At 47.7% G+C, this 25,482-nt stretch overlaps 1 protein-coding gene across 1 annotated transcript in view; it reads right to left on the reverse strand.

The window, feature by feature from the left end:
* ABHD2 (abhydrolase domain containing 2, acylglycerol lipase) overlaps positions 1-9,735 on the reverse strand; it is a 99,652-nt gene extending 89,917 nt beyond the window's left edge. Inside the window, exon 1 of the mRNA XM_046010126.1 lies at positions 9,603-9,735. The gene's annotated coding sequence lies outside the window, so the exon portion shown is untranslated. The remainder of the gene's footprint in view (positions 1-9,602) is intronic.
* Between the last annotated feature and the right edge of the window lie 15,747 nt (positions 9,736-25,482).

Genomic DNA, 25,482 nt, shown 5'->3' on the forward strand with positions numbered 1-25,482 from the left:
TCACAATAGTTCCGTGAATTATTATTAAGGCACGCAAGGAAACTGAGGCCCCCTGGGCGAGGCCGTGGGTAAGGCTCTGGGGATACAAAGAGACCAGGCAGCTGTCCATCCATCTCAGAAGCCCTTTGCAGAGCCGGATGGATCCCGACTTCTAGAGCTCCCTCAGTGGGTGCTCGCTGAGGCCTCTCCCAACCAGAGGGCCTTAAAAAAAATCTGCATTCCACTTAGAAGCTCTTTGGTGGCAAAGAGAAGGCTTCTCTGGCAACATCCGGCTTTCTATGTCGAATCAATAAACAGGCCAATGCATGATATTAATGATAGACCCGAGAAAGGGGCTGCGTTTTCCAAATTGGGGAAAATATCCTCACCTATAAGCTACTCAGCATTTCCCCATCGTCTTACTATTTAGAGGGGTGCACTCTTCAATATCATTGACAAGAGAGCGTGGCCGCTTATTTACATGATCCGAATAGAGACGAGCAGCGCAGCCAAGGTTTCTCGATGGAGGCCGAGAAGCTCAAGTCCACGGTGGGAACACAGTCGGCGCCACACAGGGAGCAGTGGGAAGCTCCGCAGGCATTAATGGACAGTGGCCTTGGGACCAACCATGGGCTGATGGCGGGGGAGAGGGCGTGCAAGCCCCACGAAGGGCCGGACAGCCCAGGCCCAGCAAAGAGAGGGCTCCATAAATGCTTGCTGAACAAACAAAAGCCTCCAGTTAGGTCACACGTTCCTAGGAATACTGTGTTTCCCTCAATTGGGAGAGGGAATAATGTCGCAATCAGATACCTGAGGAGGTTCACAGGATGAAGAACGACGCGTGCGGAAATTTGCTAAAACACATCGTTCCACAGCTAGTGAACAAAAGCAAGGGGGAGACAGCATGCACAAAGTGCTGCCCATTATATAAAAGAGAAAGACCTGCATGCCACAGTCGGTGGAGCACCCGACTCTTGATCTGAGCCCAAGTCATGATCTCAGGGGCATGAGACTGAGCCCCGCGTCGGGCTCTGCACTGGGTGTGGAGACTGCTTAGGATTCTCTCTTTCCCTCTCCCTCTGCCCCTCCCTCCCTGCTCATAGTCTCTCTCTCAATAATAAAAATAATAATAATATAACCTTTAAAAAAAGAAAAAAAGCATTTCTGACATTTTTAAAACAATCAGAAATTTGGGGTCACCTGGGTGGCTCAGTCGGTTAAGCGTCTGCCTTCAGCTCAGGTCATGATCTCAGGGTCCTGGGATCAAGCCCCGCATTGGGCTCCTTGCTCAGCAGGGAGCCTGCTTCTCCCTCTCCCACCTCCCCCTGCTTGTGCTCTCTCCCTCTCTCTCTCAAATAAATAACTTTTTTTTTTAAATTAAAAATTAAAAAATACAACAATCGAAATTTGGACTATCTGTTCAAATAGATGTATCAAATAGTTGATAGTAAAGAATCACTGTTACTTTTTAAAGTGTGATAATATTATAATCACATTTAATAAAGGGATCCTTTTTAATTAACCCCCCCCAAAGGGGGTTCACTATATGATTCTATTTGTGTCTCTTTCAAATTCCCATGACAAAAGCTAACGAACGAATGCATGCATGATTACTTAGCTACAGTACAAACAGTCTCCCACAGTCACCATGGTTCAGGTGCACGCCCAGTGATGGTCAAGACTCCATTGTCCTTGGGACGACGAGGGTGAATAACAGTGACACACGGCAGTCAAGGCTGCTCCCACGACAGCGTGCAGGCCGCGCAAATCTCAATAGAAAGCGAACTCCAAATCTAACTCCAAAATTCAACAAGCAAAAAGAACCAAAGAAATTTCTGTTGGAGGGCTCCCCTTCTGTTGGTGTAGACACAGTGTAGCAGCATGTACAAACAGGCCCTTATTAAGGCAGGACACCAACGATGCAGACCAACTCCTCATTTCAAGTCCATTTCCAAAGTGCTCAGCACACAGCAAGGCGCTGCACGTGATAGAGATCCTTCTGGAAACCTCAGTCTGCTCCACAGAACTGAGGGCTCCTACACTGTTTGTTTGTTCGTTTAAAGATTTTATTTATTTATTTGACAGAGAGAGAGATCGCAAGTAGGCAGAGAGGCAGGCAGAGAGAGGGAGAAGCAGACTCCCCGCTGAGCAGGGAGCCTGATCAGGGCTTGATCCCAGGACCCTGGGATCATGACCTGAGCCGAAGGCAGAGGCGTAACTGACTGAGCCACTCAGGTGTCCCTATGTTGCGTTTTTTTTAAGCTGAGGTGCTGGATGGACCCCTCTGAGGGGGAAAAAAAAAAACCAGTCCCGCCAGATCCCCTGAGGGCTTTTTATGCAATTCTTAAATTTAAACTGAATTACTTCTATTCTATTTATCACATTAATTTCTAAAAATGTAGAAACATAAAACTTGGCATAAACTTCTTGCCATGCTTTCATAATGGTGGGGACCAAGACAAAGATACAAATAATATTATTCAAACAGTAAAGGTGAGATTAACTACATTTATATAATGAGGCTGGTGCCATTTTTTTAAAAAGCTTTTTAAGTTTCGTTATTTTTAAGTGATCCCTACACCCCATTTGGGGCTCAAATTCACGACTCTAAGACTGAGCCGGCCAGGGGACCCTGATGCCACTTTTCAGACCTGAAATCCCGCGACCATAGGACTGTGCTCCTGTCCTGTCCTGGGCGGGTCCTGCCGCTGGGCACCAGGCACAGGGTAACAGCTGTGATCCCGGGTCCCCTCCTGTCTGCTGGGAGTGTTGCCGCGGCCTCCGCTGGCACAGGACTCTGCTATCCCTTGGCTGCCCCGGATTCAGCTACTCCTCCTCCCCACGCTAAGTCCTTCTGTCCTCTTCTCTGTAGCAGCTGACCTGGCTCCAACTCATGAGAAATTCCCACACAAATGGGGGGCATGGACGCCGTGTGGTTGGACCCAGACATAATGAGGTTATCCCAATGATTCGGGACAGACATTTGAAATATTTCCAATTATTGTTAACACGAAACTGAAAAGTCCGAATGTTCTTAACTTAAGGAGAACCCAAGGGATCTCTGGGAAATATCCTTGACTTGGGACGGAATGGCGTGGTAGAGCAGCGCGAAGAGTGCCCTGGGGACACAGAAGAGAAGTCACAATCTATCTCCGAAACAACATGAGCCACCACCTGACGTAGTAAATCAAGAATTTAATAAGCTTAAGAATATGCTTCAAAAGGCCGGTGTATAAACACACTGGAGGGTCTCAATGCCAATGAGTGGTGGGCGTCCGGTCCCAGCCTCCCCACTCCGTGTTCTTAAGAACCCTAACATGGTACCTTAGACATGAACAAATCAAGACCCCACAGTGCATCGGCTCAAGTTGCCCTAAGGCGCTCCAACTGCAGATCAAGATCAACACGGGGTAGTCCACACTGCCTGAAACACTGGGCACAATCCCATACCAAACCATGCCGCAACTGGGCCAGCTGGGCTGCCTCAGTGGCCTGGTGTCCCAGCAAGGGGGCAGCCAGCACTGCTTAAGGAAACTGAAAAAGTAGAAACCTCCTTGAACAGAACCCTCTTCTTCAACACCCCCCTCCCCAATGCCATGATTCCTTCTCCACCAGCTCGACCTTCTGATCAGTCTAAATCTGTTTTGTTTAAAAGATGGCTCTTTATCCTGGGACACGGACCTTCCCGTATTTTTGGTGTTAAAATTTCTTTTAACAGGGGCGCCTGGGTGGCTCAGTGGTTTAAGCCGCTGCCTTCGGCTCAGGTCATGATCTCAGGGTCCTGGGATCGAGTCCCGCGTCAGGCTCTCTGCTCTGAAGGGAGCCTGCTTCCCTCTCACTCTCTCTGCCTGCCTCTCTGTCTACTTCTGATCTCTGTCTGTCAAATAAATAAATAAAATCTAAAAAAAAAAAAATTTCTTTTAACAACAGGGGCGGCTGGCTGGCTCAGTCAGTGGAGCGTGTGACGCTTGATCTCGAGGTCGTGAGTTCGAGCTCCACGTTGGGCGCAGGGCTTTCTTAAAAATAAACAAACAAGGGGCCCCTGGGTGGCTCAGTGGGTTAAACACCTGACTTGATTTCAGCTCAGATCATGATCTCAGGGTCGTGAGATCCAGCCACGTGCTGGGCTCCGCACTGAGCACGGAGTCTGCTTGTCCCTCTCTCTCTGCTCCTCCTCATTCTCTCTCTCTCTAAAATAAATAAAATCTTATAAAAATAAACAAACAAATAAATAAAAAGATGGCAACATGGAGTTGACCAGGCTTTTTTATTTCTGTCTCTGAAAAGATGAAAATTTGGCAATCCTATGTTGGACTTCCTGCTTTTTTATGCTCTGACATGACTAAGGGAACAGTATACACATACATGTCTGGACTGATAGTGCACAAATGGGGTGACTTTCAAAGCTTCTCTCTCTGGAGAGAGACTGGAGAAGACATAACTGATAAGGCCACCTCCCTCTCCTATCACAAAGCACAGTATCTATGGTACAACTGGTTGATCTTGTGGACGCCCGGTGCTGAGCAAAGACCAGAAAGCAATGACTCCAGATTAGACAGGCTGACGAAGACCTTGGCTGTTCAGTTCAATTTCAAGGTGATTTCAAATTAGACTCGGAGGTAAATGAAAGCACAATGACGATTAAGGCACATTTGAAGAAAAGAGGGAAACAGAACAACAGGCAAGATCTGGGAGCCACAGACCACAAGACCATGCTTTAATTCCGTGCAGTTATGGAACACACAAGTGCAGCCATAGAAAATTCAGATATGAAGAACCCAGAACTCTCTTCTTCAAGTCACCGTCGGAGAAAGCTTGGCCAGGCCCTATCAGGTTCAGACCTTGGAAATGGTAAAGTGGTTTAGAGAATCTGGGAAACATTCCTAAGAACAACCAAAATGACATTCCCAAATGTTGGTTTAGGAAGGATGCTCCCCGAAGGCACGGGGGGGGGAGAGCTCGTTTTTCCTAGAGAAAAAGGGTGGGGCACTGAACAAAGCTACCCCAACGGGAAGGCCAGGCCGCAGTGAGGGACAGGGTTCCTTCCTGATGCTCTGGGGCCAGGAACAACGGAGCCAGCGCCACGGTGAGGAGCCAGGGCTGGATGTGACAGAGGTACTGAAATGTGTATCAGGAAGGCCAGGAGCCTTCTCCGGAGACCAGAGAAAACACAGCGAGCTTTCCCTGGAAATTCCAGCACATTCTGAGCAGAGGGCAAGGGGAAGGGCCCAAGGCCGACCGCTCCTCACTCTCCAGTGCTTCCACTCTCCCTCCCCAGGATGACCTTTAAGGGAAGCACTCCACCTCACCTGGCCTCCTCTTAGGCTTAGAGCGACAGGATATAGAGAAGAAACACAGTTTGCCCCTAAATATCCACAAGATGCTTTAGGATCTCCACGCGAGGCTGCTGCCTGAGTTAAGACTGGCTCTTAGCATCCTTAGAAACGGAAAGGAGACATCTAAAATAGTCCACCTTCATAAAAAACAACAACAGAGAGCTCTCTTTCCATACTGCCAAGAAATACTAAGTGAAAAGAAAAAGCAAGCTTCCAAATAGCATGTATAGTATGCTACCACGAAGGGGATAATGGTGATGAACTTGCTAATGGACGCATGGAACACCCCGGAGGATGAAGAAATCAGAATTACTGGTCGCCTCTTAAGGAACAGAAGTAGGCAGTAGGATTCAGAGCTGGACGGAGATGTGTTTACTGGCTCGCCTTTGGTGCCTTTTGACTATTTTCGCTCATTGTATAAATGCATTACTCATTTTTTAAAATTCGAATGAAAAACATTAAAAAATGTGTTCAATGTAAAGGAAAAACAAAAGAGTCCTTATGCAGAAACGGAACACACAGCTGGTTTCCGGGCACACACCAGATGCTCCATTTGTTGAACTTAATGAACCTCTGCTTAAAAGCAACAAAAGAAAAATCAGAAACACGGCAAATCCAAGGGTATCGGTGTTCCAGTTCGCTAGTAAGCTCCTTACCTGTTTGCTACTTCACAATCACACAAGATTGGGAAAGGGGGCCTTGCAACGGGGTCTAGTGCCCAAGCTTCACGGATAACAAACAGGCCTGACCATCGGGCCACGCCAGCCATTTTATAAAATGGAAACGTTTAATCCAAAAAACATGATGCCCTGGAACCAAGACAACAAAAATAAATATGCAGATATGAAAAACGATCCTGCGGGGAGATGATGTCAGCATGCACTCAGTGTCAACAAAAAAACAGCAGCACAGGGGTTAAAAGTGTCCATGCGTGGCCAACGAGGTTGGAACGTAGAAAGCTGCTATACAAAATTCTCAAGCCAGACCACATCCAGAGGCAGACCGAACCCCTAGGGCTCTGTTCCTGGGGACAGTTTAGTCCAAAAGGGAGCAGGAAGGCTTCCACACCTCATGGTCGAGTCAGCCACATGCTCAAATTGGTCAAGGAGTACCCAAAACCCACATTGCAATAAACACCAGGATACTGTTAGTAGGAGATCTAGCCGAAATTCTGCCACATGAAATTCTATTACTTTGGAAGTCTTCCGGCCAGGGTTTCTCAAAGAACCAGGATTTAAGAAAAGGAAAAAAAAAAAAAAAAAAAAAAGGCAGACTCTACCTTTGTCTTCCATAGGACCAAAGAAATTATCTTGTGTTCTGGGCACAGAGGAACCACTAGACTGTTTGCGGGCTTTGCTGGAGAAGACCAGGAGAAAGATTTACACGGAAGAATGAAGGAATAACGGCAAACGAGAAGCCTTTCCCTAAGATGTTATGGAAAAGAAAGTGAGGTGGAGAGAAAGGGGCCCATATTCACACACAAAGAACCTAAAACAATTATTCTAAGATGGCTGAGCTCTATAGAATGCCGGAAACAAAACACCAAAACTCAGAATCAATTCTCAAGAAGGTGCCAATCCATGACTCTGATAATCTTTGGTTCATCCTAGAAAACTCATAAAAACCGAGAAGGAAAAACCAAAGGTGACCGAATGCCTGCCGGCAAAAACAGGTGACAGGTATCTTTCAATTAAAAGGGAACTGGCTGGCAAACGGAGAGGTGTTTATCCAAACTGTGAAGACAATAAAGGAAACGAAGCTGAAAGGAAGAAAGAAGAGAAAGGGAACTTTTCCAACTACAGAGAAAGGAAAAGCTGTTCCATTGTACTTGCCATCTCGTTCATTTCAAGCTCAAGAAGAGAACAGGAAAACCGGTGAAGAAGCTACATTACCAGCAGAAATCAGTCACACACTTGTGTTCCTGCCAGGAACACCGCGCTGCCTGCGCTCCCCCTGCTCGAATGACTAAGTAACTTGCTTAAATGCATTTGACACACGATCCTTGAACTTCCGAAAAGCACTTAATACAGTGGCTCATGAAATCTTAATCTAAAAATGTTCATCCATTTATAATCAAGCTGCATCACACGGACAAATGGACAAGAGAGCCAAACAGAGGGAACTGAGAATTTGGAAGGATGTCGGGAAGACTGGTATTATCATGGACTTTATCGCTTTGAAGGATTTCTTTCCCTCTTTTTAAAGAGAATAAAAGAGATTTGTCGTCTCAAAGCAGTGTGATTACAAGGAGAGGACAACAGAGAAAAGGAATGGCATGATTCAATAAAAGAAACCTTTTTTAAAAATGCAGTGTGACTTAGAAAACCCCACAGACGTTTATGCGACACTGAAATCTGGAATGTGTTTAATGAACTGGGGGCAGGAGACAGGAAAAAAAATTAGTTCTGATAGAAAATACTGTGTGGTAGATATGGGGTGGAGGGGAAGCATAAAAGGCAACAGAACATCGTATTTGGCAAATCGATAGTGGTTACTATGCGCAGGGCACTGTTCTAAATGTTTCAGATACAGTAACTCATGCAATCCTCAAAACAACCTTCCAACCTCAGTACCATCATCATTCCTTTTTGATAGGTGAGCAAACAGAGGCAATGGAGAGGTTAGCTAACTTGCCCAAGGTTACAGCTTATAAGAAGGCAGGCTAGGATTCCAATCTGGGCACTCGTCCCAAAATCTGTGCTCCTAAACTCTCTGGACTCCCCTAGAATCTAACTACCAACAGAGCAAGTAAAATACAAGTCATGCACTGGCTAAATCCAGGGTCAACGGATCATCCCTTAGTCATGGCTCTGCGATGACCAGTCAGCCCTGGGACCCCTGAGGGCCTTAGTTTCCTCACCTGTGCCTTGAAAAGACAGATTAGGTAAGCTCTTAACTAAGGGATCATCAGCTCTAAAACACCCCCAAGTCCATGCTGACCATCCACAGTCTATGACCTGGTCTGCTTCTGTCTAATTCATCCGGAAACAAGCAGCAAGTTATGTTTACATTCTTTCTTTGCCTCCTGACCTTCAGAAGATTACTATGTCCTCTCCATTCAGGCAAATGACAGGCAGTAATGAAAGGGGTACTGTATGGTTTCTTCTTTGGACTCGACTTAATGCGGTTGTAACGAAATGGCCTTGGAAAAGCTCTGGGAGCAGACAACATGAACTGTGCCAAACCTCCAGTCTCCCAGGCCCCTCTCTTGTTCTTGGAACCTGCCCTTGGATCTGGTTACTGGAATGCAGGTGAAACTGACCCACTGAAGGAGGTGGGGGGCAACCAAAAGAGAGGAATTGGGGCAGATTAAGATTGGGGGAGATTGATGCAGTCCAAAGTAGTTCTAATTACAGAGTTTCATGATGGCTAAATAAACCTTATCTTCTTGATATACTCCATTCTCTTTGCTGACACCCACTCTTCAGAGTTAAGACCACAGAATACATTATGGTGCATTCAACACCCAGGTCCCAACTAACAGACCCCCAGAAATAGCCCTCTCCAGCTAGGCATTAAAGGTCACCCAGAGTGCATCTGCGAATGGAGAAGGGTCTTGCAGGTGGGTCATGGAGCCCTCCTTTGAGAGTCTTTTGGAAGCATCCCTGACAGGTGGCTGTCATCTGGCCTCTGCCTGGACACCCAAGGTCGAGGCACCGGCTGCCTCCGGGATCACTTGCACTGCTGGACAGCTCTCTGCGGGTAAAGCCCACGAAGCGCCTAGAACAGTGCTTGGCGCGGGGCCAAGCTCAGTAAGTGCGCCTCTGACTGGGTCCAAAGCTGCCTCCTTACAACTTGAACCCATCGGTCCTTGGTGCGCCCCTTGGACCCCTGATACGCAGAGGCCCCCGGGATACCCGGAGCTGTAATCACGCCCCTCCGCCCTCTCCTTCCAGCTGCGGATCCCAGACCTCCATCACCAGGCCTGGGTCGGCAGACCTCCTCCCCAGACCCCAGAGGTCCCCAGAGTGAGCACCGATGGAGGGATGGCCGGCAGGGAGGCCGCAGTCAGGGAGGTCCCCATCCTCGGAAGCCGGGGTAGGAGGGGACAAAGGGCTTTCAGAAAGGCGTATCCCACCCGCTGCGGTCCGGGCGGCCTCCCTCCCCGCCACTGGGCGAGCCAGCCCTCGGACCCCTGCGGCGCCAGGTGACAGGCCCGGGAGAATCAGAGGCGCAGGCAGCGGCGCGATGGGCCGGCCACGACGGGGACCTCGGGTTCAGGGGTTTGGCGCGACGGATACCGGCCGCGATCCCGGCTTAGCGGGGTTCACTCGACCGTGGCTTTACCTGCGCGTGGTTCACCGCGGGCCAGCTTGCTCCCAGCCCGGTTCCTGCAGCTCCGCGGCTGCCGGCGGCGCTCATGGAAATAAATGCAGCCGGAACCCCTGGCCAGTGCAGCTCCCGCCGCTACCGGCCCCGCCCAAGCAACTGCCGCCACGCCCCTGACGACGGCTTCTGCCACGCCCCCGACACGGAACCCGCCCGCTCATTGGAAGGCCCAGCCGCTGCTCTACCAGCTCCGCGAGTTCATTGCATCCAGCGGGCAGCCCATTGGCCAGCGGAGCTGCTCCTCAGAATGGAGGCGGAACCCTCGGGGAAGAAGACCTCCGCAGTTGGTTACCTTTGATGTCTTTAGCCCGTGGGCTGAATCTCTGTTGGGTAAGACCGGCCCGGAGGGGGCGGGGAAAAGGGAGGAGGACTAAAGGATGGGTCGTGTTTGATGTCGATCCGGGCGGGGTACGGAGGGGGAGGCAATTGTGACTGCGAGCTTGTTTTGGGGGCTGGGTAAGGTCAGGTGTCTTGTGAAATTGAGGCGGGGGGGTGGGTGGGGGGAGGCCCACCAGGTAGTTCAGCTGCGGAGTCCGCCGGCTCCCGGCCGACCCACTAACTCACCTGTAGCCCAGGATAGAGGGCACAACACCGGTCGTGACCGAGACGGAGGAGGGAGGATCGTGAGTCACCGAGCCGCATGGAGAGGAAAGGATGTGGAGACAGGAGCCTCTGACTCCTTCCAGCTGGGTTAGGGTGATGGGGACATGCCGGCGCAGTGTGGACCTGTCGCTGTCCCACCGCCCTTCCAGCCCTCAAGATGACCCTAGCGCAGTGGGAGGCAGCCAGGAGGGAAGTAGCCTTTAGAGTCAGACCTGCTGGTTGACTCCTACTGGTTGCATGGTCTCGAGGAAGTCACTTAGCCTTTCCGCATGCACCCTGATTTCTTTGGCTACCGGGAGTAACAATAGTAGTTGACAAGGAGATTGAATAAACCTGATAATCACTACCAGTGCCTGGCACTGAGCAGGCGTTTAATCAAGACTGGTTCCCCACCCACTCACCTCCATGGGTCCATGGAACTCGGCCCAGTTCTAAAATCCTATGAGCCTGAAACTGCTTTTGGCACGTGCTTTGTCAAGAATAGAACAGTTGACTGACTTGAAATGCAACCGGCTTTAAGGATGGACAGGGCCAACCTATCACCGTACCGGAGGGCTGGGAGAGAGAGAGCAGGAGATGAGACGGGACCATCACTTAGCGAGAGAAGGGAAGTGGGATTTGCAGCAAAGGTAATTTTTTTCCAGCCCATTTCAGGATTATGACAGGGAAAAATGGAACTTTTCTCCTCCCATTCAGCCTTCCAAGTGTCCAATGGCTCAAGGTTCACGGAGGGTGCCCAAGTAATCCTTTGAAGGCTGATCAGCACTGAGCCAGAAACCAGTGCATAAAATCTTTCAGGGACTACTGCAGCCCAGTCCCCCTTCTGAAGGTGTGCGAGTCCTAGAGTGTGAACAGAAATAGCCTCTTTGGCCTGAATTTAGCCCCAGACCCTTTGGGTCTGCCTTTGAGAGAACCCACACCCAAGGTGCTCCAGGGAGAAGGAGAAGAAAGAATCCTTGGCCAATGCTGTATTTTTCAGTCAGTTGCCACCTTACGTTAAAAAAACAAGCAAACAAAAAAACCCTCGCACCTCAGTAGGGCCCCCAGGGTTCTGACTCTTGCATTAATACAGCTTGGGCTACCAGAAAAGAACTTTAGATCTGTGGTCAGTTGTGTGTGTACACACGTGTGCGCGGGCACACACACATGCGCGGGAAGGCACATTTGTTTCTACTCCATTTTCCCAGTTCTCCTGTCTTTCAGTAGTACCGCTTGGTGGTCATACCATGTCTGCACATGTGCTGGGGAACCTGGCTCAAAACAGGTCTGCTCCTGCTGCTGTTTGCTAAAGGAGACGGAGATGTCTCGTTTGGTCCGGCAAGGCGTTAAAGGGGCTCCTGAGATCTGGGAAGATTTCTCCGGCTTGATTCAGAGCCACAGAAAGCAGCTGTTAAGAGTAGAGGGCTCTACCGGATGAATTTTTTGTTTTCCCATGTCAGGGACAGAGCTTCAGCCAAGAGTTCCAGAAAGGAATTCTAAAACACAATTGCATCACTAAGGCTCAAAAAAGTGCACAGCAGAGTCGCCTGGGAGGCTCAATCAGTTAAGCTTCAGATTCCTGATTTCAGCTCCAGTCACGATCTCAGGGTCATGAGGTCCGGCTTTGGGCTGGGCATGGAGCCTGCTTAAAATTGTCTCTCCTGTTCTTCCTATGTGCTCCCCCCACTAAAAAAAAAAAAAAAAAAAAAAAAAAAAAAAAGAACAGAATGAGCCCACTTAAGAACCTTTCTCTAGGTGATCATTTTTAAAGTCTCTCAGAAGTGTGGATCACTCAGAAGTGGGGATCGCAGAATTCAGGATTTGTTTTCATATACTTTCTTCCTCCTTCCCTCCCTCCCTTTCTTTCCTTCTTTCAAGATTTTATTTATTTATTTCACAGAGACAGCGGTAGAGGGAACACAAGCAGAGGAGTGGGAGAGGGAGAAGCAGGCCTGCTGCCAAGCAGGGAGCCCAATGCAGGGCTCGATCCCAGGACCCTGGGATCATGACCTGAGCTGAAGGTAGACGCTTAACAACTGAGCCACCCAGGCGCTCCTACACTTTATTTTTTTTTTAATAGTTTTAGATTTGGAGCACCTGGTTGGCTCAGTTGGAACAGCATGCAACTCGATCTCAAGGTCGTGAGGTGGAGCCCTACATTGGGTGTAGAGATTCTTTAAGTAGCTAAAAGAAAATAGATAAATAGTTTTAGATTCACAGCAAAACTGGGTAGAAAGTATAGAAAGTTCACATTTATCCATCCCCCCAACACAGGCAGGATTTTTAAAAAAATATTTTCTTTATTTTACAGAGAAAGAGAGCCCATGAGTAAGAAGAAGGACAGAAGGAAAACAAGAGAATCCCAAGGAGACTCCGGGGTGAGCACAGAGCCCCAAGTGGGGCTTCATCTCACAACCCTGAGATCATGACCTGAACGGAAATCAAGAGTCAGGAGCCCAACCAACTGAACCACCCAGGTGCCCAGGATTATTATTATTATTTTTAATGTTATTTATTTATTTGAGAAAGAGTACGTGTGAACATGCACATGCCCGTGGGGGAAGAGGGAGAGCGAGACTCTCAAGCAGACTCCCCACTGAGCATGGAGCGGAGGAGGGGCTCCATCCCACGACCCCGAGATCATGACCTGAGCCAAAACCAAGAGTCAGGGGGCGCCTGGGTGGCTCAGTGGGTTAAAGCCTCTGCCTTCGGCTTGGGTCATGATCCCAGGGTTCTGGGATTGAGCCCCGCATCAGGCTCTCTGCTCAGCGGGGAGCCTGCTTCCTCCTCTCTCTCTGCCTGCCTCTCTGCCTACTTATGATCTCTGTCCAATAAATAAATGAAACATTTAAAAAAAAACAAAAACAAAAACAAAACCAAGAGTCAGACACTCAACCGACTGAGCCACCCGGTATCCGACCGGCAGGATTATTTTTTACTAGCAATATCTACCAGCGGGCGAAAATTTTCCTTTAGAATATCCTTGCCAGGGCACCTGGGTGGCTCAGTGGGTTAAGCCGCTGCCTTCGGCTCAGGTCATGATCTCAGGGTCCTGGGATTGAGTCCCGCATCGGGCTCTCTGCTCAGCGGAGAGCCTGCTTCCCTTCCTCTCTCTCTGCCTGCCTCTCTGTGATTTCTGTCAAATAAATAAATAAAATCTAGAATATCCTTGCCAAAAGAGGGTTCCCAGGACTGAGTTAAGGTTTCTGAGACTAGACCTCATCACTATAATCAGTGAGAGGGAAGTGGGGAAGGATGTGGCTGACAAAACAGTGCTAAAAACCACAGCCTGGAAACTCATGAAATTTCTCAGAGGGCCTGAGAGCACCAGGAGTCAAAGATTGTTACTTTCTTTTTCCACCCAGTGCTGCCTGTGTAAAGTCTAGGAAGGGAGGTCAGAGTTGTCCATGGCCAGACTTCCTGGCTAGCTTCTCATTGATAATGGAGATGAAATTTGTTTAGAAGTTCTAAGTTCCAGTATGCAATAGTTGCGTGAGGGCAAACTATGATGAAATTCCAGGGTTTGGCTTGGTTTGTTATCGGAAAAAGCTTCCCACTGGCTGTTTAAAACAGTGATGAATAGCTAGTTTATGTTTTAGGCTGCTTCCTTAAACCTACATGGGAAGTTCTCTGTAAAAAAAAAAAAAAAATGCCAAGGAGAGTCTTGGTTTATGCCAACTGCCCTGGAAAAAAAATTTTTTTTAAAGATTTTATTTATTTATTTGACAGAGAGAGAGGTCACAAGTAGGCAGAGAGGCAGGCAGAGAGAGAGGAGGAAGCAGGCTCCCTGCAGAGCAGAGAGCCTGATGCGGGGCTCAATCCCAGGACCCTGAGACCATGACCTGAGCCGAAGGCAGCGGCTTAGTCCACTGAGCCACCCAGGCGCCCCTGCCCTGGAAAATTTTTAATAGTGCCTCCCTTTCGTGTCAAATGTTCTCGGTTTAGATGATAAATGATATGGCAGTACTTACATACACGGGGACCAGCACGGAAAATGCTCATAAAATGCACTCACACACACACAGGTGAAAAGCTGTTCCAGCCTTATAATCATTTACAGGGTATCAGACAGGTGTTTGGCTCAAGATGACTTCTTAATCACCATGCATTCCTCTTCTTGACGTCATCCTTAATTACAGTCCTAAAAATTGAGTTCCTCATGCTATCAACTCAAAAGGACTCAATAAAACTTGTGCATTAAATAAGTATATCGCCCACCCTTTCCTGCCTCGTTCATGTTATTGAGCTATTTTAAAGCTGTTTACATCCTACCAGAGATCCCTATTTTGTTTCTCTGTACCCAGAATTAACGAGAGAGTCAATATTTTTACTGCACAGGACCCACGGTACTAATGAGATAGACAGAACAATAAACCAAAGTCCCATCTCAATATAGGACAAATACGTAGTGAGGAGATACGAAAAAGACGAAGCAGTAAACAACAGAGCCTAATCAACACTGTGAACTATTAAGCAGAGGAGGAAACAATTTCTCCTGATTCAGATTCTTGGAGATTTGAACTGGGCCTTGAAGTTGGGGTGGGGAGAGGTGAGAACAACAGGAACAGAAGCCTCTAAGTGGAAAAATACAAGATGTTTTGTCTGGAGCAGAGTCCAAGTGGGGAATCAGCAGGAGAGAAGATGAAAAGGTGAATAGGGCTGGTGGCGGATGGCAGTCAATGCCTTCATCTGAGTTCATGGCTTTATCTCAGCTGCCTGAGTAGTTGGACATCCTAGCACAGTGTATGGCCTGCTTCAGGCATCTGTATGTAGGCTTCCTAATTTTGAACCTCTCTCTTTATTACCTGGTTATTATTAATAGTTTCATTAAACTCACCCACTTTTTATTTATTTTTTTAAAGATTTTATTATTTATTTGACAGACACAGAGAGAGAGCACAAGCAGGAAGAGTGGCAGGCAGAGGGAGAAGGAGAAGCAGGCTCCCTGCCGAGCAAGGAGCCCCATCAGGACTCAATCCCAGGACCCTGAGGATCATGACCTGAGCCAAAGGCAGATGCTTAACAATTGCTTAACGACTGAGCCACCTAGGCGCCCCTTGTCCACTTTTTTTTTTTTAAGATTTTATTTATTTATTTGACAGAGAGAGATCACAGGTAGATAGAGAGGCAGGCAGAGAGAGAGAGAGGGAAGCAGGCTCCCTGCCGAGCAGAGAGCCCGGCGCGGGACTTGATCCCAGGACCTGAGATCATGACCCGAGCCGAAGGCAGCGGCTTAACCCACTGAGCCACCTAGGCGCCCCTTGTCCACTTTTTAAATGCCTTCTTGTGCCTCATACTAAATCAGTGGTTCTCAACTGGGGGCAAGTTCATCCACAACCCCAGGACACTGGCAATATCTGGAGATGCTTTTTGGCTGTCACAACTGAAGACAGTGACGCTAACATTTAGTAGGTTAGAGGCCAAGGGTGTTACTGAACAGGACAGCCCCACAACAAAGAATTATCTGGCCCCAAATGTTAGTCATGCTGAGCTTGAGAAACCTGCACACCTAACCAATAATGTCTGTGATATCACGGGCTTGATGTGCTGGTTAGATTTTATTCTACTTTACATGAAAATAATTTCACAACTACTAAATTTTAAGAATGTTCTTCCCCGTGCTACTTGATTCAAACAGATATTTGGATACCCACACTCATGGCAGCATTATCCACAATAGCCAAAAGGAGGAAACAACCCAACTGTCCACTGATGGATGAATGGATAAACAAAGCATAGCACAGGCATACAATAGGGAATTGTCCAGCCATAAAAAGGAAGAAAATTCTGACCCATGCTCCACCAGGAGTGAACCTTGAAGACATTATGCTAAGTGAAATAAGCCAGTTACAGAAGGACAAATGTTGCATGATTCCACTTACAGGAGGAACCTAGAGAGTCACATTCATGGGGACATAGAATAGTGGCTACCAGGGATGGGGACAAGGAGTAATGGGTTGTTATTTAAAGGGTACAGAGCTTCTGTTTTGCAGGATGAAGAAGTTCTGGCGTTGGAGGGTGGTGATGCTTGTACAGCAACATGAATGTGCTTAATATCACTGGTTGTACATTTAAAAGTGGGTGAGAGGGTAAACTTTATATAAGGTATATTCCACCGCAGTAAGAAACGTTAAGCTTTTTCTTGGGATCACCTGTGATACATCTCAACCTGCTTTCCAAAAACATGAGTCCCAGCTCATAGTAGATGGTCAGTAACATTTGTTGAATGAAATGGGAGTTAGATTTGTCTTCTTCTAAACCATAAGAAGCAATTGAAGAGGGGTTCCTGGGTGGCTCAATGGTTAAGCAACTGCCTTCGGCTCAGGTCATGATCCTGGAGTCCCGGGTTGGAGTCCCACATCAGGCTCCCTGCTCAGCAGAGAGTCTGCTTCTCCCGCTGACCTCTCTCCTCTCATGCTCTCTCTCCCTCATTCCCTCTCTCTCTCTCAAATAAATAAATAAATAAAATATTTTTTAAAAAAGAAGCAATTGAAGGACATGTGCTTTAGAAGCAGAAAGATTTGAATTTCATTCCAGCCTGTGGTATTCATTGGCTGTGTTCTCTCGGGGGAAGTGAATTAAGACTTTATGAGTCTCAATTTCTTCCTTTATAGTGTAAAGAAAATAATGCCCATCTCATAATGTTGGAAAATGACATAATGTGTGTGAAATGCTTAATTACATTACATGGTATATTGTTTGTGCTCTATGAGTGATAACTATTGATACTGTCATTATTTTTTTAACAGATTTACTGGGATATAATTCACATGTAATACAATTTTCCTATTTGATGTGTACAGTTCAATGGGTTTTCATATATTTAGAGTGTGCAACTATACCACAATCACTTAGAACATTTTTATCCCCCCAAAAGGAATCCGCTTGTCCACTAGAAATCACTCCCCATTTCCCCCAAAAGCAACCTCCACCAGCTCGAGACAATCCACTATCTACTTTCTGTCTTGATAGGCTGGCCTATTCTGGACATGTCATGTAGATGGGCTCATACACGATGTGGTCTTTTATGACTGGCTTCTTTCCCTTAAAATGTTTTCAAGGTTCATTCACATTGTAGCACGTATTCATATCTTATTCCTTTCTTTTTAATTGAGCTGTAAGTGTTCTTTATATATTATAGATACAAGTCCTTTATCAGATATATGATCAGATACTTGCTCCCATTCTGTGAGGTGTCTTTTCATATTAATAGTATCCTTGGAAACACAGAAGTTTTTCCTTTTGACAAAGTCCAGCTTACCTACTTCTGTTTGTGCTTCTGTTATCAAATTGAAGAAAGCTTTTCCTAATCCAAGATCCACGGGGATTTACTCCCGTATTTTCTTCTAAGAGTTTTCTAGTGTTAGCTCTTATGTTTAGGCCTATGACCTATTTTGAGTTAATTTTTGTGTCCTGTAAGCAAGATGTCCAGATTCATTCTCATGCATGTGACGTCCAGTTGCCCAGCACCATTTACTGAAAAATACCTTTTTCCCAATTGAATGTCACACTTGTCAAATATCAGTTGGCCAGAGATGTACAGGTTTCCTTCTGGGCTCTCGGTTCTAGTTCTCTGATCTCTATGTCTCTCATTACGCTGTCATGATTACTGTGGTCTTTACGGTAAGTTTTAAAAAACTGATAGTTGTGAGTCCCCCAACTTTGTTCTCCTTTTTCGAGGTTGTGTTGCCTCTTCTGGCTCCTCTAATGAATTTTTCATTTCAGTTCTTGAACTTTCTGACTCCAGAATTTCCATTGGTTCTTTTATAATTCAGCTTTACTGAAATTCTGCCATTTTTAAAAAAAAAATTATTTATTTATTTGACAGACAGAGATCACAAGTAGGCAGAGAGGCAGGCAGAGAGAGAGAGGGAAGCAGGTTGCCTGCTGAGCAGAGAGCCCGATGCAGGGCTCGATCCCAGGACCCCGAGATCATGATCTGAGCCGAAAGCAGAGGCTTTAGCCCACTGAGCCACCCAGGTGCCCCCACATTTTTTTTTAACATATAATGCATTATTTGCTTTGGGGTACACGTCTGTGATTCATCTGTCTTACACAATTCACAGCACTCACCATAGCACACACCCTCCCCAATGAGATTCTCTCCTTAATCAGACACTGTCATCAGACCATCTTTTACTTCTTTAAACACGGTTTCCTCTTTCTTTGACCATATTTATGACAATGGCTTTGAAGTCTTTGTCTGCTATGTCTGACATCTGAACCCTCTCGAAGGCAGTTTCTGATACCTGATGTTTTTCTTGTATATAGGTCATACATTCCTATGTCTTCACATGTATCACAGTTTTCTTTGAAAACTGGATATTTTAGGTAACTTGGGATATAGACTCCTCCCCACTCTGGGGCTTGCTGTTGTTTGCTTGTTTACCTGTTCAGTGACTTGGCTGGACTATTCTAGTGAAATCAACTCCCTCATAGTGCACATTCTGACATCACTCTTCAGGGCATACAGCCTTGGATATGTACCCCCTGGATATGGTCAGTCTTTCTGGGGTGACAGTGGTCTTAACAAGACTTTGTCTCTTGGGGCACCTGGATGGCTCAGTTGCTGAACTGTCTGACTTTGGCTCAGGTCATGATTTCAGGGTCCTGGGATTCAGAGCCCCGTGTCAGGTTCCCAGCTCAGTGGGGAGGCTGCTTCTCCCTCTCTCCCCCCTCCTTTCCCCCTGCTTGTCCCCTCTCTCTCTCAAATAAATAAATAAATCAATAAATAAAATCTAAAAAAAAATCCCAACAAAACTTTGTCTCTTTACCGGATTTCTGTGTCCAGCCTTCTGCCTCTTGTGGTATCCGACTGTCAGCCTCCACCAGCAGCTGCTGGTCATTCTACCGGGTTTAACATTGTCCTGGGGCATAAACCACTCTACAATTTTGTCCAGCTAAATCTGGGCCCCTTTCCAGGCGTAGTCTTCGAGGCTTATTCCAATCAAGAGGGTTCTCCATAGCAGTCTCTCTCCCTGGTTCTGTCTGTGTACATCTAGCTAGTCAGCAGTTGAACTACTTGCCCAAGTAGAGCTCCCAGACTCCTCTTGGCTCCTTACCAACAACATGTCCATTGTTGCTGAAAGTACCCTATGCTTGAAGTTCCCTAAACTGTATTCCAAATAAAGTCAGTTTCCTTGGGGAGAGCTTTAGAGCTCTCTGTTCCTATGACCTGCTTCTCCTGCTAGGCAAAACCACTGCTCCAGAACATGGGGAGCGTGGGCAGGGACAATGGCCTTCTTCTCTCAGAGTGACAACTTTGCTTTATGAACAGATTGCTGGACGAGGGTAGTAGACTCTACTCTTGTCTGCTTGCCTCCCCTCCCCACTAGAATCTCTATCCTGTGAGCCAGCTGGGCCAAAGGGGATGGAGGCCCCAGTATTTTTAGCCTGTGCTGCCCAAGATAGAGCTTATGCCCTAGGAGTGGGAGCTAGGTAGAGGCAATGAGCACCAGTCCCCTTAGCCAATCTTGCTTGGAACAGAGCTCTGAGAAATGCTGGCAGCCTGTCCCTCTGGGAGACATGATTGCGCGCCGAGGGAGGAGGGAGCCCTGTGTTCTTGGCTTCACCCGCCCAGAGTGGAGCTCCCATCAGGCAGAGCTAGGACTGGGCAGGAGAGAGGGAAGGAGAGAGGTTTGAGGCTGAAATGTCATTCTCACTGTTCTCACCAAGATTTAGTGAATTTTCCTGACTAAAAGTTCTTAATTTGCTGTGTGCTCTTTAGACAGTTTTCAGAGACTGTGAATTGTTATATATTTTGTCCTTAAACTTTCCCCAGTTACGGGGCACCTGGGTGGCTCAGTGGGTTAAAGCCTCTGCCTTCGGCTCAGGTCATGATCCCAGGGTCCTGGGATTGAGTCCCGCATCGGGCTCTCTGCTCAGCGGGGAGCCTGCTACCCGCCCCACCCCTGCCTGCCTCTTGCCTACTTGTGATCTCTCTCTGTCAAATAAATAAATAAAATCTTTTAAAAAATTTTTTCCCCTGTTACCATTATTTCCCCATGGAGAGGGGTCACGGAGCAACTCACATCAGCATTCCAGAAGCCGGGCGTTCTGTTTTGCTTATTTATCATGCGGCGGTACGTCAGTCAGGCTGGAGGCAGGGTGCAGGGGAATGTGGCTGAGGGGAGGGGAGACTGAGGCCAGGTGGAAGAGATGGGGGCTGCCGCGCTGGCTCAGGTGTAAAGTGACAGAGGCGGAACGTGACGGAGCGAGTACAAAGGACAAGAGTGCTGGGGTACAGCCAGACTCGTTCAGAAGCTCCCCGCAGATTAAATCTGGGGTGCCTGGGTGGGGGCAGGAAGGGTCAGAGAGAATGCCAAGGTAATTCTACTATGGAAGAGGCTGGCCTGGTCTGAGGTAGAGCCCTGGAGACCCCGGTAGCAGATCTACTGGAGGGAAATGACAAATAGTGCATTGTGCCCAGGAAGGTGGGACTCGAGAGCAGGCAAAAGGTCAAGCTTTGGAGACAAAGAATTTGGCTGCCACACATTTTGTGTAACGCTTTGCAACAGTGCCCACACACAAGATAGCAGAAGTCATGAGAGTAGATAAGTGCCAGAAAGAGCGAGAAAAGCAGACCAGGTCACCTTCCATGTGGGAGAACAGAACTCGTGGCAGGCCGGAATGAGGGAGTTTGAGAAGTTATCTCCAGAAAGGTAGAAATCATGAGAGCTAACACTTTTATAGCCCTTACTAAGAGCCAAGCACTGTTGTAAAAACTTTCTGTGTTTTCTTGTATTTAATCTCATAGTTAATGTCACAGCGTTGGTATTATTGCCCCCATTTTATAGATCAGAACACTGAGACCACAGAGCTGAACTAATGGGCTCTCACAGGTGGTATGCGATGGGGCCCGAGTTAAAAACCGAAGCCATCATGGACATATGTAACGCTCATTCCCAAGTTGTACCCAAAGAAATGTGTATATGCCAGTGTTCATGGTGGCACCATTTGGGACAGCCTAAGACTTTATTTTTTTTCAGCCTATGACTTTAAATAGCCCTCATGTCCATCAACACTAGAATGGATACAAAAATTGTGGCATCGTCATATTCAGTGGAATATTATACAGCAGTGAAAATGAAAAATCCCATTGCTAGAAGCAACAACACAGACATAATGTTGGGCAAAAGAAGCCACTCACAACAGAGACCGTGTTGTATGATGCTACTTACATTGAGGCAAAATGAATCTACAGTGTAAGTAAGTCAGGTCACCTCTGGGCAGTCGCAGAGACCAGGAGAGGGCATGAGGAGGGGGTCCGGTAACGCTCTGTTTCCTGATCCGGGTGGTGGTTACACAGGTGTGTTCATTTATGCAATGTCACCAAGCCGCACACTTCTAGTTCGTGCACGTTTTTGTGGACACGTAACACTTCACTACAAAGTCAACTAAGACAGAAGAAAGCAAAAGGGAACATATGATTTGAGGGCACACCCTGTGAACCAGGGAGCTGTCAAGATAGCAGCTGTCCTGTTTCCTCTTCAGTGAGTAAAATGTAAAGAAAAATACAGAGGGGGGTGCCTAAAATTATACACTTAAAAGAAATTTAAGCGGCAGATGGCTCAAATGGAACATATGGGCCTTGTTAGCATCCTTATTAAGACAGACTGGGAAAAATAAAAATAATGAAACAATCAGAGACTTCGAACACATTGCATCTCAGATGACGTTAAGGTATTGTTGATTTTAGGTATATTAATTGTACTGTGATGATTTTTTAAAGGCTTTATATTTCAGAGGTACGTATTGACGTGTTTATGAGTGAAATGATGAGACATTTGGGATTTGCTTCAAAATAATGTGTGTGCGAGTGGAGAGATGAAACCAGATTGAGCAGAAGTTAATTGATCACTGTTGAGGGTGGGAAGTGGTTACCTGGGTGTCACTGTACTATTCTAATTGGTATAACTTTGAACATATTTGTAAATAAGAGGTTTTTTTTTCAAATAAAGATTTTATTCACCTATTTGACGGAGAGAGAGAGCAGCAGGCAGAGGGAGAGGAAGAAGCAGGCTCCCCGCTGAACAGGGAGCCCGATGGGGGGGGCTCAATCCCAGGACCCCGAGATCATGACCTGAACTGAAGGCAGACACTTAACCGGCTGAGCCACCCAGGTGCGCTGTAAATAAGTTTTTTTAAAAAAGAAGAAAACTTAGGGGCGCCTGGGTGGCTCAGTGGGTTAAAGCCTCTGCCTTTGGCTCAAGTCATGATCCCAGTGTCATGGGATGGAGCCCCGCATCGGGCTCTCTGCTCAGCAGGGAGCCTGCTTCTTCCTCTCTCTCTGCCTGCCTCTCTGCCTATTTGTGGTCTCTGTCTGTCAAATCAATAAATAAAATCTTAAAAAAAAAAAAGAAGAAGAAAACTTACATTCAGTGTGCCTGCAACATAATTGATGTCCATGGCTCCATATTTTTAAGTTTGTATCTCCACTGAGATGGACGAAGGTGAGCGCAAGTGCATGGCCAACGGGAGGAGGGAATGTTTTTGCGGTGCCCGTGGAGGTGGTTCTGCTTCTCCCCACCCAGTGCTCCACTGAAACAGTTCTGGCACAGGTCACTATGACCCCCTGCTCACTGCCACACCTAGCAGTTGGTTTCCAGCCCCCCCACTTGACTTCTGGGTAGCCCGAGACTAGCGGCAGTCACCCCTGCTTTCCCCAGCCTCCCCGTCAGTCTGCATTACAGACCCTTCTTCCCGTGGCTGATTCAGCCATGCGGTCTGTCCTCAGGCCTCGACGCTTCTCCCCCATACACTCCTTCCAAGTGGTTTTATTCCCTCCTAGTAGCTCCAGGAGCTGCCAGACTGTCTTTCTAAAATGCAACTTTGATCGCCCAATTCCTTCGCTAAAACCCAGGAGCAGCTTCCCATTCCCCAGGGACCATGTTGTAACTCTTCGTAAAGGCCCAGGAAGGCTTTCAACATCTCTTTGCACGTCCACCTCCTTTCTAACTACCTTCCAGCCCTCCTCCTCCCATTCCCCTTTACACCTTGCATGTCCACCGGTTACATCATCGACACTTCTGGAATGTGCGGTGCTATTTCTTGCTCCCATACCTTTGATTCCATCTGGAACACTTACCTATAGACTACCTCACTTGGAAAACTCTACTCATCCTTTGGGACTCTGCTACAGGGTCATCGCATGGGTAAAGCCTTTCCTCATCTTCCTGTGGAGTTCCCCCATTCGGTCAACTGTTCATTCATTCATTCAAAAAATATTTATGCTCAGGGCCCTGTGCTAAGGTTGGGTGCTGAGGTCAAGAACCCACATAGTTCACACTTTACATCATGGCTCTTATCTCACCAAAGGATGAACTTACTTATAGTATATAATAGCCACTAGCCATGCCTACCGCTACACCCCACCTCTTGAGGTCAAAGATAGTGACTTCTCGGGCACCTGGGTGGCTCAGTGGGTTAAAGCCTCTGCCTTTGGCTCAGGTCGTGATCCCGGGGTCCTGGGATCGAGCCCCGCATTGGGCTCTCTGCTCCGCAGGGAGCCTGCTTCCTCCTCTCTCTCTGCCTAGTTGTGATTTCTCTCTGTCAAATAAATAAAATATTAAAAAAAAAAAAGATAGTGACTTCTCATCTTTATACCCCAGTGATAATGGGCATTAAAGATGGTTGCTGAGTGGAAATAAAGTAGAGTCACTGAGAAAAGGCCTTTGGGTCTGACTGACCACTCTTGATAATCTTTGGTTGTCTGCGTGGTGAAGTTCCAGATCAAGAGTAGACAGAATGAGCCCTTTCCCCCTTGGAAACAAGACGGCAGCAAGATTGAGTGACAGGGGTGATCAGAGTATTTTAAAAGCCACTGGGAAGAGACAGTAAGAAACAGGCTTCAGACGCTAATGATGGGCGCCTGGCTGGCTCAGTGGGTAGAACCTGTGACTCTTGACCTCGGGGTCATGAGTTCGAACCCTGCATTGGGTATAGAGATGACTTAAAAAGAAAATCTTTTTTAAAAAGAGAAAAAAAGATGCTAGTGAGAGGAGGCAACCATCCAGAAGCAAAATGACAAAGGAGATGAGGTTTGCCGTTTTTGATGGTGGTGGTGGGATGGGAGAGCAGGCCTTGGACAGACCCACAGACAGCAGTGGTAAAACTGGGAGGAGTCATCGCAGCACCCTGGAGTGCCTGTGATAGGCCCGATCCTTTGCATCTTCTTTTTAAAGTTTATTTTCATTTATTTTTAAGTAATCTCCGTATCCCAACGCAGGGCTCAAGCTCGTAACCTTGAGATCAAGAGTCACGTGCCTCTCCGCCTGACCAGCCAGGGGCCCTAACCTGTTTATCTTACTTAATTGTCACAGTGTTCGTGTTGGGATGAGGAGATGGGTTTAAAGTGTGTCAGTGACTATCCACCGGGTTCCACATCAGAATCACCCGAGGAGTTTGTGAAGACGTGGTTCTGGGTCCCCCAGCTTTTCTGGTCTAATCTGATCAGGGACAGAACGCTGACCTCTGAACTGATCCAGTCCTTCAGGTGATTCTACCCTACGGTCAGAGGGAGAGCAAACGTAAGGAATCTGGTCTGGCAAGCAGAGAACCACCTACCTGGGGACCTACTACATCAGCAGCTCTGGGCAGAGCCCAGCAATCTGGTGTGACAAGCGCCACACGGAGCTCTGATGCTCACCCAGGTTTGAGAACTCCTGCCCGGCAGCCTCGCTCTGCCAACGTGCAGCATCAGCACCAGCCGGGAGCCTGCGCGGAACGCAGAGCTCAAGTCTCAGCCCACACGTCCTGAGTCAGAATCTGTGTTTGGCCGGACCCCTGGGCTCTTCGTCCACGCAGGAGAGTTTGCAAAGCCCTGTTTTGGTTTTGAAGTACAAATGCCCAGGGTGCCTGGCTGGCTCAGTGGGAAGAGCGTGCGACTCTTGGTCTTGGGGTCATGAGTTCGAGCCCCACATTGGGCGTAGAGCTCACTTAAAAAAAAAAAAAAAAGTACAGATTCTGACTTTGCCTCCGAGAAAACACCAAATGGCCAATGGCGTTGGTGGGCCCTGGCAGGGGGCCCTGGCAGGAGGTGGGGGCCTGGCAGGGGGCCCTGGCAGGAGGTGGGGGCCTGGCAGGGGGCCCTGGCAGGAGGTGGGGGGCCCTGGAGGCTCCCACAGAAGCTTTGGCAGCAGCATCCATGGCAGGGTCTTGGTCCAGAGCTGGGAGCGGCAAGGCTGAGGACCAGGAGAGGAGCCCCATCCCCAAGCTGCATAACGACAAGAAGGACAAGAAGATCAGGTCCCCAGAC

This window comes from Meles meles, chromosome 6, assembly GCF_922984935.1.
Source record: "Meles meles chromosome 6, mMelMel3.1 paternal haplotype, whole genome shotgun sequence".
Taxonomy (NCBI): domain Eukaryota; kingdom Metazoa; phylum Chordata; class Mammalia; order Carnivora; family Mustelidae; genus Meles; species Meles meles.